Source organism: Pinus tabuliformis, chromosome 3_1 (assembly GCF_031772625.1).
Source record: "Pinus tabuliformis cultivar Carrire ecotype Pingquan chromosome 3_1, CPIR1, whole genome shotgun sequence".
NCBI lineage: Eukaryota > Viridiplantae > Streptophyta > Pinopsida > Pinales > Pinaceae > Pinus > Pinus tabuliformis.
This window is the reverse complement of record NC_142301.1, coordinates 640,213,259-640,229,909: the sequence shown is the minus strand read 5'-3', so window position 1 is coordinate 640,229,909 and position 16,651 is coordinate 640,213,259. Positions and strand designations below refer to the sequence as shown.

At 34.9% G+C, this 16,651-nt stretch overlaps 1 pseudogene; it reads right to left on the bottom strand.

Annotated features, from left to right (window-relative positions):
* The window catches only part of LOC149188714 (uncharacterized), a 64,445-nt pseudogene extending 51,152 nt beyond the window's left edge, over nt 1-13,293 (bottom strand).
* Nucleotides 13,294-16,651: the final 3,358 nt, after the last annotated feature.

Here is a 16,651-nt window from a genome sequence, read left to right as displayed (position 1 = left end):
CTTTTCAACCACAATAGCCTCTTTTATTTCTTCACCCAAGTTTTTCATGCAATTAACAATCTCATCTACCCTAAGGAAATAGTTAGCCACACTTTCATCATTATACATTCTGAGAGTCTCATACTTAATCCTGAGAGTTTGAAGTTTAGCACGCTTTACCTGTTCGTCTCCTTCATAGCTCGTGACAATTTTGTCCCATATTTCTTTTGCAGATTTATAGTGCATTACCTTCATGAATTCTGATTGAGATATACATCCCAATAGAGTATTTACTGCTTTCGCATTTGTTTCATATTTCTTTTTCTCGGCTGCATCTGTAGGAGTAGCTGAAGGAAAAGTGTCGCCTGTCTCTACGATGTCCCAAACTTCTGTACCAAGAGATTGAAGATAGGCAGTAACTTCCAATAATTGAAGTTTGTCCCATCAAAAACCGGTGGCCTGATTGATGCTTCTCTCTCGTAGTTGCTCATGATGAACGATCTACCTTCAAGCGATCAAGCTTCTCTGAAGGACCTGCTCTGACACCAATTGTTGGAAATAATACTAAGAGGGGGGGTGAATCAGTATTATCAGATCAATAAAACTTTTCCAATACTCTGAAACATATACGCTACTTCAGTTAAGTGAACCAGCGTATAACCAGAAATCTTATGATTCAGTTAGTTTATATTCAGTAAATGCATCAGGACATTATTAACCATATTAAAAGTAAACAGATGCAGTATAACAGATCATCACATAAAAGCCACACACATGAACACCATGATATAAGGTGGAAACCCAATGTGGGAGAAAACCACCTGCTGCAAGTCGTCTCTATCTTTCTTTAATAAGAACTTCAGTTTACAATCTTTTGTACTGGTGCAGCCTTATACCAGTACGCAGGCTACAACCTGCAAAGGGCTACAACCCTTTCTCGTTCTCCAAACTTCCTTGGAAGGGAGCTCCAACCCCCTTTGCTCTTGTACTAGCTAAGATACTAGTACGTAGGTGTAGGCCTACAATCTTCTTTCCTTCAGGTACCACTTTTCATACATTTTCAGACTGGATATTCCTGAAGCACAACATTACAATCTGAAGACCACAATTCATTCAACTTTCATAGCAGATTACAAAACAACCAATACTTGCATCAACAATCTCTGAATCACTGAACCACTGAAACCCTGTCAAACCAGAACACAGAGCAGACTACAGAACTCTGCAATAACAGTCAGACCCAACTGCAAACCCAAAAATCAAGCTTCAAAAGATATACGCTACTTCAATGAGAGAAACCCGCGTATACACGCTCTTTTACCAAAGACAACCTGCGTACAGATCTAAAAATAAATTCTCTCAACTTGCAGCTGTACCAGACATCAGTTAGATCCAGAACATAACATTGCGTCAGTATGCAGATCTAGAAATACGCATAATCAACCATATCATAATAGAGCATTTCAAACCATTAGATCCCGATCTGTCCTTAGATCTAGTCTTCCATCAACCGATGTGATCTCTCCTTAGCTTAGATCAAGCAACCCAGAACCTGCATACGAGATCTCTTTCTTTATCAGATATTCAAGACTTTTTCAGTGTCTATGCCTAATGATCTTCTTCTCCTTATATAGCCTTAGGCCTTGCTCAATACCAAGGGCCAAAACCATAGAAATCCAATACCATCAACTTCAAAACCAGGGATCAACACGTCTGTCGAGATACTTTGGTCCAAAGACATAGGCTCAAGTACCGAGGACTAACTACCATGGACCAAAGGGAAGCTTCTCGACATGCACGCCCTTTTCTGTTCATGAATCTGCGTGTATACGCGACTTTATATTACCGAACCTGCATATCCGCGACTTAGTCTATAGAATTCCTGCGTGTATACGCAACTTTGGCTTAATGAACATGCGTATATGAAATTTCTCTTCATACTTGTAGTCTGGACTGAGATCTGTCATCAAAGAGAGTTGCCATCAAGGACAACACCTGTATCTTAGTGCCACACCTGTGCCAAAATGCCAACAAAGATAACTTAGAAAAACATGAACACAAGTAAATATTCATTGAAATGTCACTTTATACCCATTCCCCAAGTGCAATGGGTGTAGTGTGTGCGTCTGTGACCCAAAAGTGTCGTTTTGCAACAACAAAGATGTTAGGATCATGAAATGAACTAAAAGATGCTATGATCAATGTGACGACACTTGAGACCATTCAAAGACACTTGAAACACATAGAACAACATGACATGACACTTGAATATCAAAGCAACTCTAGATTTGATAAAGATAGTAGGCTCCAAAATTTGAATGTAGTGACATTTTGGAGGGTGTTGTAGTAGCGATAACAAAACTACATTGAAATTCAAATTGTGGTTATATGGTTCTCGAAATTAATTTTATGTATGTACACAAAAATTTATTGTTGATTTTACTCAAATACTGGTAGAAAATCTCATAATATCAAATTACCAGTTCTTCAAATTCCATCTCATTCCATATTGCCAAAAGTCCTTCATAAAGTTCTCCCTTTCGAGATTCTCCAATAAGTTCAAATTTTATTTATATTTCAATTATCTAATTGAACTTTTTTTATTCATGTCAATTTGAATAAAAATGTATCCAAATTTGTAGGATCAGGATTCATAATCGAGTTCAAATGCGGAAAATATTCCACCATTTCAAAAACATAGGAAGCCCTTATTAGGAGTAACATACAAGCAGTTGGTAGATGAAAATGGATAACCACTTCACCTTGCCAATTGGAACATGGCATCTTCCAGCTGCAATCATGGGTCAACGGTGGTAAAAATTATTTGGTATAATGTGATTTCAACAAACCAATTTCTTGTTCTTACTAATATCACTGATGTACTAATGTTTAATATTTTTTGAAATTAGGATTATAGTGATGATGAGCAACCCACCGACCATCTTCTGGAGCACCCCACTACAATGTAAAATTGAGAGAAGGTTACATTAAGAGCAAAAAATGGTGAGGCAGCATACAAAGAATTGTTGAATCAACCACCTATTCAATTCCCACTACGTCCCGATTGACCAATTAGGAATGACTACATCAAGAGTAGTTATTCATCACAAGTTAGCAATGGAGGAAATCAAATAAAGATTGGTATGGATGATTACTTATGGGATACAAATACCATGGAGGCAATGTTGTTAGGGTCATTATAGAATGATGAGCTAGGGGAAGGTACTCATATCACTGATACCTTATTCAAAACCCTAAAATTTGCTTCCACCACCCCTCTCTTTGGACTTGGTGACCAATCAAAGTATACCCAGCTAGGGACAATGATGTTATGATACAAATTAAAAGCAAATTTTGGCATTTCAAATGCATGTTTCTTGGAAATATTGAGGTAATTGACAATTATCAATTCCCTTATATTTTGAGAAATATTATCACATAATCAACATTAAAAATGGTCGATTTTATGAACGTTAAATATTGAAATTGTAAATTTATATTGCCCACCAACTATAGGTTATTCAAAGATAAGGTTCTTCCAAGTGATAATGTCTTGTCTAGTACCTGCAAAGAAGCAAAATAGTTGTTGAAAATGTTGGGTGTTGAGTACATATCATATCATGCATGTCCAAATGATTGTATTCTATATAGAGGACAATATGTATACAAAGAGATATTTATGAAATGTGGGCATGATAGGTTCCATAAATACAAAAAGGAGTAAATCACATGGTCCTCCTCATATGATATTGAGGCACATACTTATAATCCTAAGGATTTAGAGGCTCTTTGGTTGTAAATAATTAGCTATGTTGTAAGGATGGAATGCTTCACACAGAAATGAGTCGGGAGTTATGTGAATCTCAATAGATTCAATAGCCATGAAGTATATAGAAGATACATGGCTTGAAAAATTTACAGTTGAAGTACGAAGTCTATGACTTAGCATAGCCATGGATGGAGTTTTTTGTACTTGTTTCTTGTAGGTAGTTCTTGGTTGCAAATGTACGTCAAGAAACCAACTCAACTAGTCTTTAGGTTCAAACTGGCCCTTGAACCAAAGAGAGCTCCCTCAAATATCACGAGGCTTTTTTTAACGTTGTTCACTGTCACTCGACAACAACGTATCGAGCACAATGGCCAGATCTATAATTTATTGTTGGTGGTTGATGATGATTACACAATCTCTATCCATGAATAAATTCCTCTCTTGCAGAGTCCTTGGTCAAAGTGCCAACATCCAATTTGACATAATAACATGACTTTTTAATGAATTTGACAGAAGAATATAAGATAATTCATAATAATTAAGCAGTCATACTGAATACTTAATCAACTAGACATAGTGGATGGGTATAAAATATTTCTATAACCAAAAAGAACACATTCAAGAGATGATAGAAGACAATAATTAAAAGATGTAGAGGAACTAACCAAGATAGACAGTTCAATTAATTAATCTCTTTAAATGATTATAATTTTGCAGGGGATTTTAGAGAGATTTACACTCAATCTATTAGTACCCATAACTCCTATGGTAATTTGAACATATGCATAAATAAGATATGAAAGTATTGGGAAAACAACAGCAAAAACAATTTATGTCAAGAACTAGAGCTAGAATACTTCAATTAGGAATTTTGTAATAAAAGTTCTAGAAAGTGACAGGGTTTTGGCATCAAAATCCAGCCCTTTTTAATTACAAATGAAACAATATATAGAATCAATCTCCCCTAAACTGTTACAATATTTTGGAATAAAATTCTAAATAATAACAAAAAATAAAAATAACATCTCTAATTTATCTGCTGGAAACTTTAATTTGTTTACAATTGTTGTGCCTTGAAATCAGGCATTGGTTCACTAGTGCTAATATTTTGCCTTTGTTTTTTGAAATGCTTGATTCAAATTCTTTGGAATTGAATTTGGAATGCTCTGTCACTTGTCTCCTTTCTCAAAAGATAAATTCACCTCTTTTCTTACTGACAACTAAACATTCATAACAGGTTCATATTTCACTTCAAAGCATTGAATAAATATATCGAAGTATGGCCATTGATGATTAGAACTAAGGGACTGATATTTCAACCTATAGAAAAGGATATTTGCTTCCCTATTCCAGAATGAACTCAGCCTAGTAGTGATAATAAATCTTAGTCTCTAATTTGTAGCACTAACTTCAACAAATGAGGAAAGAACTCGATCTACTGAACCCAATAATTTTTTCTTCAAAAGTCTACAAGGTTACAGCTCATTTTTCCATTAATCTCTTCCCCAACTTTGACTTTAATCCAAATGCCAAGTTTATTATGTTGTTTTCTCTTATAACATTTGCATCCAAGCCAAGAATTGAGGCAATATCTTCAATAACAATTTCTGCAGTGAAAGATCCATGTATGTTTGCAAGCCCTCAAAAACTATCACTGGATCATCCCATGATCCAACCTAGAACCTTGACATGTATCGTTGGACTCCATTTTCATTTCTTAAATTACCATCATTTGAACTAATCCCGCCCAAGCTATCAGTGGAAGAGCCCGCGAGCATATTAAGCTTGTCCACAACTTGTGGCAAACCCATGTCACTCAGATGAGAGGAAAACCCTGAAGTAGAATTACCCTCCCTCATTAAATTTATTTGACTTGCGAGTCTATTTGGTGCAACACTTGATCGACTCTTAGAGGGAAGGTTTTCCATATTCCTCACGGATCTTATTGAGTAACCTTTAACTGCTTGAAATTTGTTGAGTTATTTCCTTCAATTCCTTGAAAGCATGGTTTCAAGATACATACATTCCATTAATCTCCCCAGTTCTTCTAGATTTTTTAATTAGTTTCTAATGCATTCATTTTACAATAGCAATTTCATTTGTGATGATTTTCAAAAGTTTCCCAAACTTGTTTTTGAAGGAACTCGATATAATCAATTGCTGCATCTAACATGTTTGCAATATTGGTTTGCTTGTCTATGTTTTGCACAAGTTGTTGCAAATTTCTTGTCTTTTCACTGATGCGTGTTCTTCAGACCCTTTCTACAATACTTCATGCATGTGTTGCACAACCTCTCTTTTCTCAAATCTTGCAAGGAACCGAGTCCTCGAGTAGCTTTTCCATTGCAATTTCGGAAGGTGATTAGGTTAGGCTGAACTGATGATTTAATCCCATGGAAACATGACTACTTGGCTCTCCCTTTTGTGACTCTATTGATAAGGCGCTATGATATTCCAGTCAAAGGAGGTAGTGTACCATATAAGGATATTATTTTTCCCTGAGTTTTTAGCTTCAACATAATCGAATTCCTAGCAATAATGGTAGGACTAGTCTTAGACACAGCATGATTTACAAAATAGTTGAATAGGAAATAGCTATAATGACACCCAGAGGAAAATATGAAGATGTGTTTCAATTATTGCTAGGAAAATTGTCTGATCCTTCATTTTCTTAGTAAAAAATTCCCTGATCCCTTTGTATGATTCAGCAAGGCATCCAGACTTTAATATTTCATTCTGGTTTTGTATCAATAGCTTGGCACGCTTAATAGGGGCAACTATAGTTTTGGATATTGCAGCAGAAACCCCTCCCATGAGAAAGTCAATCATGAAACAAGTAAAACATTTCTATGCAAGTGCTGAAATAAAGACAAATGAATGGTTGGGTGCCAAAGCTACATTGTTTGCACGCGAAGCATGTAGAAATGCACTCTGAAAGCCACCATAACTCTAGACAAGGGCAAACAATGCTCCAAACAAGAAGAAAACTTGCAAGGAAGTTATTCTGAAGATCACCAATCAAAACAACAAGCTTCAGAGAATAATACATTCTAAAATATAAACCACGATAGACTATAATCCCCACAAAAGAAATGTTGAACCCACAATAGAGGGCCATAATTCCATCAGATTTCAATGTCTTCTTGTAGGCATCAACAAACCCATTAAATTGCCTCTCCCCTACTTTCTTTTCATCCTTGTTATCATTAGTCAGCCGAGTTCGAGCATAGTCAAAAGAATAAACAAAAAGTTGAGAAGATGCATCAGTTGCACCACCAAAGTCCAGGTTTTGAGCAAACCATTTCCAGTTTCCATCCTTGTTTTTCTTGAAATTAAAGAGTCTCATAGTGGGAAAATAACAGATAGCATTTGCAGTGTTTCCTCTCCCTAATGCAATGATACCTTCATAGAAGAAGTTTTCCTTCATTAAGAATCCTCATTTTCTCCTCAACACAATAAGAAATGAAATCTTTGAACCCTGCACTTTGTAATAATGAAATTTGGAAAATTCACTGTTATTAAAACCAAAATTGGATTTCGGGGGGAGGTACTGCTGGTAAGCAGTTTCTCGCCTGGGGGTACCGAATTTCACCATAGATTGCCACGTAATCAAATGTAGTTTTGTCAAAAAAAGACTTGAAACGCCCCCCAGCAATGAAATCTCGGATGACCTTGCGGGTACCGAAATGGCATATGAACCATTGACTCACAAGAGCCAACATCTGCCATTGAAAACTGCGAGAAATTTAATGGTTGAATTAAAACAAAAAATTTAATTTTAAACTTAAAATTTTATAAAAATATTCGATAGTATATTTTCATAAAATTAAAATTATTATTATTATAACAAAATAAAATGGCATCACGTATTAAACCATTTTAACCATGACAATTCGCCTATGCATGATAATGTGCCCATGAATAAATAGTAAATTTAAAAAAGAATGTAACCTTTAATGGTGTCAAAATAAGTTACAATATAGGCTCCATTTAGGTAATGCTTCCCCTTGTGGCAGATAGAGAACTTGGTAGACCAACTGTCTTGAGTGTTGGGCATGGAGTCAACAACCTAGTGTTACCTGTAATTCTAATATAAAATATGAAAGCCTCGACCTATGTTTGAACTGTCTCTCAAAAAAAACTGCAATATAATTTATTAAACTAATAACAACTCGCAATGTCTATAGAAAAAGTAGACATGTTATAATTAACATACTTATGTAGCCATGCTACTCCCATTAATATTGTAAATTGTGATCAGTGCTCTGTTAAAAGTAAAATTTGATACATTTAAAACTACCATTGAAGAGTAACAACTCCATATGAAATGAAATGAGTAGAAATGTATAATTATTTGGGTTGTGGGGTCATTGAAACCAAATTCAAATGAAAAAAATTTGTTATGCAAACTATGCAAATCTGAAACCACATTTCTTGCACTATTTCAGAGATTGACTGATACTGAAATCAAACTAAAAATTGTTGAAGAAGATTTAAAGTAAACTGGTCTATTGTATATTAAGACTGTTGAAATCACCTCATTCATAAACTACGAACTGAGTGGTCTATTGCACACACTCCTACTTTACTGAACTGAAACTTTACATTGTTACACTCTCAGGTGTAATCTGATTTCCAATGTAACCAAGTGAGGAGTGGATTTACTGATAGACCACGTTTCCAACAGCTGAAAACTTGAAACATATTTACAATATAAAACTCAAACTCCATAGGCAACATATACTTACATGTGAACTTGGAAAGTTGCATCTTATGTAAGCTTATGAATTTTATGATCATAGTAGAGAGGAACAGAAATACGCTACTAAATGCTACCATTACTATGTAGAAGAAAAGCATGTAGTTTCATGCTATTATCATAGCCATAGATGCACTTATCATTTTGAACCAGTTGAATCTAGAAATTAGTGGAATCGCCATACGAAAAAGTGGAGTCGCTAGGTGAAGTAAATGCAACCAATATCAACTGTTTTGTCTTTGTTCACCAGCAAAGAGTAGATCTAATCGTGACCTTGATCCAAAAAAAATTATTTGTCAATTCATTCCCTGGCAACGAAGCTAAATGTTGTACTTGTTTCTCATAGCTATTTCTTAGTTGCAAAACTACACTGACAAACCAAACCAGTCTTTAAGTTCAGGTTAGCCCTTGAACCAAAGGGAGCTCCCTCAAATATCACGAGGCCCTTTTAAACATTGTTTGATGTCACTGGACAACAGCCTATGGAGCACAATGGCCAGATATACAATTTATTGTTGGTGGTTGCTGATGATTACACAATCTCCATCCATGAATAAATCCCTCTCTTGCAGAGTCCTTGGTCAAAGTGTCAACATCCAATTTGACAGAATAACATGATTTTTAAAGAATTTGACAGAAGAATATAAGAGAATTCATGATAATTAAGAAGTCGTATTGAATGCCTAATCAACCAGACATAGTGGAGGCACATAGATTAATTCTACAGCCAAACAGAACACATTCAAGAGATGACAGAAGGAAATATTTAACAGATGTAGAGGAATTAACGAGGACAGAAAATTCAGTTAATTAATATCTTTAAATGATTATAACTTTGTAGGGGATTTTAGAGAGATTAACACTCAATCTATTCTTACCCAGATCTCTTATGGTACTTTGAACATGTGCAGAAATAAGATATGAAAGTACCGGAAAAACAACAAGAAAAGCAATTTATGTCAAGAACTGGAGCTAGAATATTTCAATTAGGAATTCTATAATAAATGTTTTACAAAGTGACAGGGTTTTGGCATCAAAAGGCAACCATTTTACATTACAAATGAAACAATATATAGAATAAATATATCCTAAACTGTTACAATATTTAGAGGAATAAAATCATGAACAATAACTAAAAATGAAATAATATCTCTAATTTATCTCCTGCAAACTTTGAACTGTTTGCAAGTGTTATGCCTTGAAATCTGGAGTTGTTTCGCTAGTGCTAATATTCTGCCTTTGTTTGTTGAAATTCTTGAGTCAAATTCCTTGGAATTGAATTTGGAATGCTTTGTTACTTGTCTCCTTTCTCAAAAGATATATTCGCCCCTTTTATTAGTAACAAGTAAACATTCATATCGGGTTCATATTTCACTTCAAAACATTGAATAAATATGTCAGAGTATGGCCATTGATGATTAGAATTAAGGGAATGATATTTCAACCTGTGGAAAAGGATATTTGTTTCCCTATACCAGAATGAACTCAACCCATTAGTGATAATAGAGCTTAGTCTCTAATTTGTAGCACTAACTTCAGCAAATGAGGAAAGAACTTGATCTATTGAACCCAATAAATTTTGCTTCTAAAGTCTGAAAGGTTACAACTCTTTTTTCCATTAATCTCTTTCCCATATTTGACTTTGATCCATATGCCAAGTTTATTATGTTTTTTTCTCTTATAACATTGGCATCCAAGCCAAGAAGTATGGCAATATCCTCAATAACAATTTCTGTAGTGAAAGATCCCTATGTGTCTTCTGGCCCTCAGAAACTATCACTGGATCATCCAATGATCCAACCGGAAGCTTGACATGTAACATTGGACTCCATTTCCATTTCTTAAACTACCATCATTTAAACTTCTCATGCCCAAGCTATCAGTGGAAGAGCCCACATGCATATTGATCTTGTCCACAACTTGTGGCAAACCCATGTCACTCAGCTTAGAGGAAAACCCTGAAGTAGAATTACCCTGCCTCATAAAATTTATTTGACTTGCGATTCTGTTTGGTGCAACACTTGATCAATTCTCAAAGGAAATTTTTTCCAATTCCTCACTGATCTTATTGAGTAACCTTTAACTACTTGAAATTTGTTGAATTGTTTCCTTCAATTCCATGAAAGTGTGTTTTAAAGATACATACATTCCTTTATTCTCCCCAATTATGCTAGATTTTTTTAAGTAGTTTCTAATGCATTCATTTTACAAGACAAATTTCATTTGGGTTGATTTTCAAAAAGTTCCTGAAATTGTTTTTTAAGTAACTTGATACAATAGCCTGCTTCATCTAGCATGTTTGCATTGTTGGTTTGCTTGTCTATGTTTTACACAAGTTGCGGAAAATTTCTCGTCTTTTCAATGATGTGTGTTCTTCAAACCCTTTATGTAATACTTCATCGATGTGTTGCATAGCCTTGCTTTGCTTGAATCTTGCAAGGAACCGAGTCCTGGAGTAGCTTCTCCATTACAATTTCGAAAGGTGATTAGGTTAGGTTGAACTGATCATTTAATCCCATGGAAACATGACTACTTGGATCTCCCTTCTATGACTCTATTGATAAGGTCCTCTTATATTCCATTCAAAGGAGGTAGCATACCATATAAGGCTATAATTGTTCCCTCAGTTATTGGCTTCAACATAATCGAATTCCCAGCAATAAGGGTAGGACTAATCTTAGACACGGAACGATTTACAAAATAGTTGAAAAGGAAATAGCTATAACGACACCCAGAGGAAATTTTGAAGATTTGTTTCGATTATTTCCAGGGAAACTCTTTAATCCTCCATTGTCTTCGCAAAACAATCCCCGATCCCCTTGTTGATTCAGCAAGCCATACATACTTTAATATTTCATCCTGGTTTTGTATCAATAGTTTGACATGCTTAATAGGGGCAGTTGTAGTTTTGGATACTGCAGTAGAAACCCCTCCTATGAGAAAGGAAATCATGAAACAAGTAAAATCTTTCTCTGCAAGCACTGAAATAAAGACAAATGAATGGTCAGGAGCCAAAGCTACATTTCTTGCACGACAAGCATGTAAAAATGCACTTTGTAAGCCACCATAACTCTGGACAGGGGTCGGAAATGTTCAAACCAAGAAGAAAACTTGCAAAGAAGTTATTATGAAGATCACCAATCAAAAAAATGGACTTCAAAGAATCATACATTTTAAAGTACTTGTTTCTCGTAGGCAGTTCTTGGCTGCAAACCTACACCGAGAAACCAACTCAACTAGTCTTTAGGTTCAACCTAGCCCTTGAACCAGAGGGGGCTCTATCAAATATCACGAGGCCTTTTTTAATGTTGATCATTGTCACTGGACAGCAGCCTATGGAGCACAATGGTCATATATATAATTTATTGTTGGTGGTTGTTGATGATTACACAATCTCTATCCATGAATAAATCCATCTCTTACAGAGTCCTTGGTCAAAGTGTCAGCATCTAATCTGACAAAATAACATGACTTTTAAAGAATTTGGTAGAAGAGTATAAGAGAAATAATGGAAATTAAGAAGTCATATTGAATAGTTAATCAACCAGACATAGTGGATGTGTATAGAATATTTCTACAGCCAAATAGAACACATTCAAGAGATCATAGAAGGCAATAATTAAATATGTAGAGGAATTAACCAAGACAGATAGTTCAGTTAAGTAATCTCTTTAAACGATTATAACTTTGCAGGGTATTTTAGCTAGATCGATACTCAATCTATTCTTACCCATATCTCCTATGGTACTTTGAACATGTGCAGAAATAAGATATGAAAATACTCGAAAAACAACAAGAAAAACAATTTCTATCAAGAACTGGAGCTAGAATACTTAATTAGGAATTCTGTAATAAAAGTCTTACAAAGTGACAGGGTTTTGGCATCAAAATCCAACCCTTTTACATTACAAATGAAACAATATATAGAATATATCTCTCCTAAATTGTTACAATATTTATGGAAAAAAATCCTAAACAAATACAAAAAATAAAATAATTTCTCTAATTTATCTGTTGGAAACTTTGAACCATTTGCAAGTGTTGTGCCTTGAAATCTCGAATTGGTTCAGTAGTGCTAATATTCTACCTTTGTTTGTTGAAATGATTGAGTCAACTTCCTTGGAATTGAATTTGGAATGCTTTGTCACTTCTCTCCTTTCTCAAAAGATAAATTCACCCCTTTTCTTAGTAACAACCAAACATTCATAACAGGTTCATATTTCACTTGAAAACATTGAATATAAATGTCAGAGTATGGCCATTGATGATTAGAATTAAGGGACTGATATTTCAACCTGTAGTAAAGGATATTTGATTCCCTGTAACAGAATTAACTCAAACCAGTAGTGATAATAGAGCTTAGTCTCTAATTTGTAGCACTAACTTCAGCAAATGAGGAAAGAACTCAATCTATTGAACCCAATAAATTTTGCTTCTAAACTCTAAAAGGTTAAAACTCTTTTTTCCATTAATCTCTTTCCCATATTTGACTTTAATCCAATATGCCAAGTTTATTATGTTTTTTTCTCTTATAACATTTGTATCCAAGCCAATAATTGAGGCAATATTCTCAATAACAGTTTCTGCATTGAAATATCCTTGTATGTCTGCAGACCCCATAAACTATTGTTGCATCATCCCATGATCCAACCTGGAAGCTTGACATGTAACATTGGACTTTATTACCATTGCTTAAACTACCATCATCTGAGCTGCTCCTGCCCAAGCTATCAATGGAAGAACCCATGAGCATATTAAGCTTGTCCACAGCTTGTGGCAAACCCATGTCACTCAGTTGAGAGGAAAACCCTAAAGTAGAATTACCATGCCTCATAAAATTTATTTGACTTGAGAGTCTGTTTGGTGCAACACTTGATCAATTCTCAGAGGAAAGGTCTTCCATAATCCTCACGGATCTTATTGAGTAACCTTTAACTGCTTGAAATTTGTTGAGTTGTTTCCTTTAATTCCTTGAAAGCATGGTTTCAAGATACATACATTCCATTAATATCCCTAATTCTGCTAGATTTTTTTAGGTAGTTTCTAATGCATTCATTTTACAAGAGAAATTGCATTTGGGCTGATTTCCATAAAGTTCTTGAACTTGTTTTTGAAGGAACTTGATATAATCAACTGCTTCATCTAACATGTTTGCAGTGTTGGTTTTCTTGTCTAGGTTTTGCACAAGTTGCTGCAAATTTCTCGTCTTTTCACTGATGCTTGTTCTTCAGACCCTTTCTGCAATACTTCATGGATGTGTTGCACAACCTTGCTTTTCTCCAATAATGCAAGGAACTGAGTCCTGGAGTAGCTTCTCCATTGCAATTTTGGAAGGTGATTAGGTTAGGTTGAACTGATGATTTAAACCCATGGAAACATGCCTACTTGGCTCTCCCTTCTGTTACTCTATTGATAAGGCGCTCCGATATTCCAGTCAAAGGAGGTAGCATACCATATAAGGCTATTATTGTTCCCTAAGTTGTTGGCTTCAACATAATCGAATCCCCAGCAATAAGGGTAGGACTAGTCTTAAACATGGAACGATTTACAAAATAGTTGAATAGGAAATAACTATAACGACACCTGAAGGAAAATTTGAAGATATGTTTCTATTATTGCCAAGGAAACTCTTCGATGCTTCATTTTCTTAGAAAAACAATCCCTAATCCCTTTGTATGATTTAGCAAGGCGTCCAGTCTTTTATATTTCATCCTAGTTTTGTATCAATAGTTTGACACACTTAATAGGGACAACTGTAGTTTTGGATATTGCAGCAAAACCCCCTCCCATGAGAAATTCAATCATGAAACCAATAAAACCTTTCTCTATAAGCACTGAAATAAAGACAAATGAATGGTCAGGAGCCAAAGCTACATTGCTTGCATGAGAAGCATGTAAAAATGCACTCTTCAAGCCACCATAACTTTGGATAGGGGCTGACAATGCTCCAACCAAGAAGAAAACTTGCAAGGAAATTTTTTTGAAGATCACTAATCAAAACAACATGCTTCAGAGAATCATACATTCTAAAGTATAAACAACGATAGACTATACTTCCCACATAGGAAATGTTGAACACATGATAGAGGGTTGCAATTTCATCAAATTTCAATGTCTTCTTGTAGAGCTCAATAAGGCGATTAAATTGCCTCTCCCCTCCTTTCTTTGTAGCCTTATTATCATTAGCCAGTCGAGTTTGAGAATTGTCCAAGAATAAACAAAAAGGAGAGAAGATGCATCAGATGCACCACCACAGTCTAGGTTTCTAGCAAACCATTTCCAGTTTCCATCCCTATTTTTCTTGAAATTAAAGAGTCTCTTAGTGGGAAAATAACGAATAACATTTGTAGTGTTTCCTCTCCATAATGCAATGATACCTTCATACAAGAAGTGTGAATTCATTCAGAATCCTCATTTTCTCTTCAACACAATAAGAAATGAAATCTTCAAACCATACACTTTGTAATAATGAAATTTGGAAAATGCATTGTTATTAAAACCAGAATTGGATTTTGAGGGGAGGTGGGTGTTATTGGTAAGTCGTTTCTCACCTGGGGGTAAAAAATTTCACCACAGGTTTCCACATAATCAAAGGTTTTTTTTTTTCAAAACAAGACTTCAGACCCCCCGAGCTATTAAATCTCAAATGACCTTGGGGGTGCCAAAATGGAATATGAACCATTGATTCACAAGATCCAACATCTACAATTGAAAACTATGAGAAATTTAAGGGTTGAATTAAAACAACAATTTTAATTTTAAACTTAAAATTCTATAAAAATATATTTGATAATGTATTTTAATAAAATTAAAATTATTATTATTATAACAAAATAATGCAACATTGTGTATTAACCCATTTTATCCATGACAATTTGCATATGGATGATAATGTGGCCATGAATAACTGGTAAATTTCAAAATTTTCTTGTAACTTTTAATGGTGTCAAAATAAGTTACAACATCGTCAACCCATATTCCCTCCAAAACACCAACTATTCTATTTCACATGTCGTAGTGATCAATAACAATACCCCCCCATGGTTGTCCGTGAAGAATGAACATTTTGTGTTGGCGCTCATAATCCCTGGTAGAAGAAAAGTGAAGAATATGGATGTCTACTTACAACCATTGCTAGATGAATTGAAGGAATAATGGGAAGGGATAGATGTATACGATGTGTCAAGACCCATCACAATAGAGAGGATTTTTACATTGTATGGCATATGTGCATACACCATACATGATTATCCAGGATTAGGAGTTTTATCTGGTAAACTACATGTTTATTGATTTGTTTATATATATTGTTTCACATACTAATTTAATTTTCTCCAATTGTTTTGATATTCATGATGCCTAACGTACCCTATACTATATAATAATTTCGCAGGTCTTGTAACAAAAGGGTATCATGGATGTAAATGTTGTGGAACTTATCTGAAGGTTAGGTGGTCCAACCACCTACGAAACCCAGTGTATGACTACTCCAAAGTATTCCTCCCAAAAGAACACCCTTATAGAAGAGCAACATCTGCTTTCAATCGTAAACTAGAGAGAACCCAAAGGCATGCAATAATGACACCAACTGAATGGCGTAGAGAATATGAGAGAGAGAAGGAGAAGGACATTACAAAAATGTTCGATTAAATTGGGGAGCTTATGTTCGATGATCCAAAATTCTTCGACACTTATGTTAGGAAATTTCCCATTGTGATGAAAAGGAAATTTGTCTTTTATGAGATCCCATATTAGGAGCATCTTAAAATTTCCCACTTGCTATATCCCATGCATATATTTAAAAATGTTTCATCTTCTTTATGGAGGCACATATGATTGAAATAAAATGACACATTGGTTGTTAGGAGAGATCTTATTTCTTCAAAAACTAAAAAGAAATATCGGCCAATACAAGAAAGTAGAGGAGAGGCTCCTCCCTCTTAGTATTTCAAAGAAGGTGATGTCCCATGATTTTAAAGAAATATGATCTTTCTTTGGAAAAATAAGTTATAATGGGTGTGAGGGTGCCTTCTTTATATGGGTCTTCACTGTGACATTGCTTCATAGTGGAAGACCATTTGTTAGGGTTGAAATCGGATGACCATTTGAACCATGACTTTCCCCAACACCTATGACATGCCATA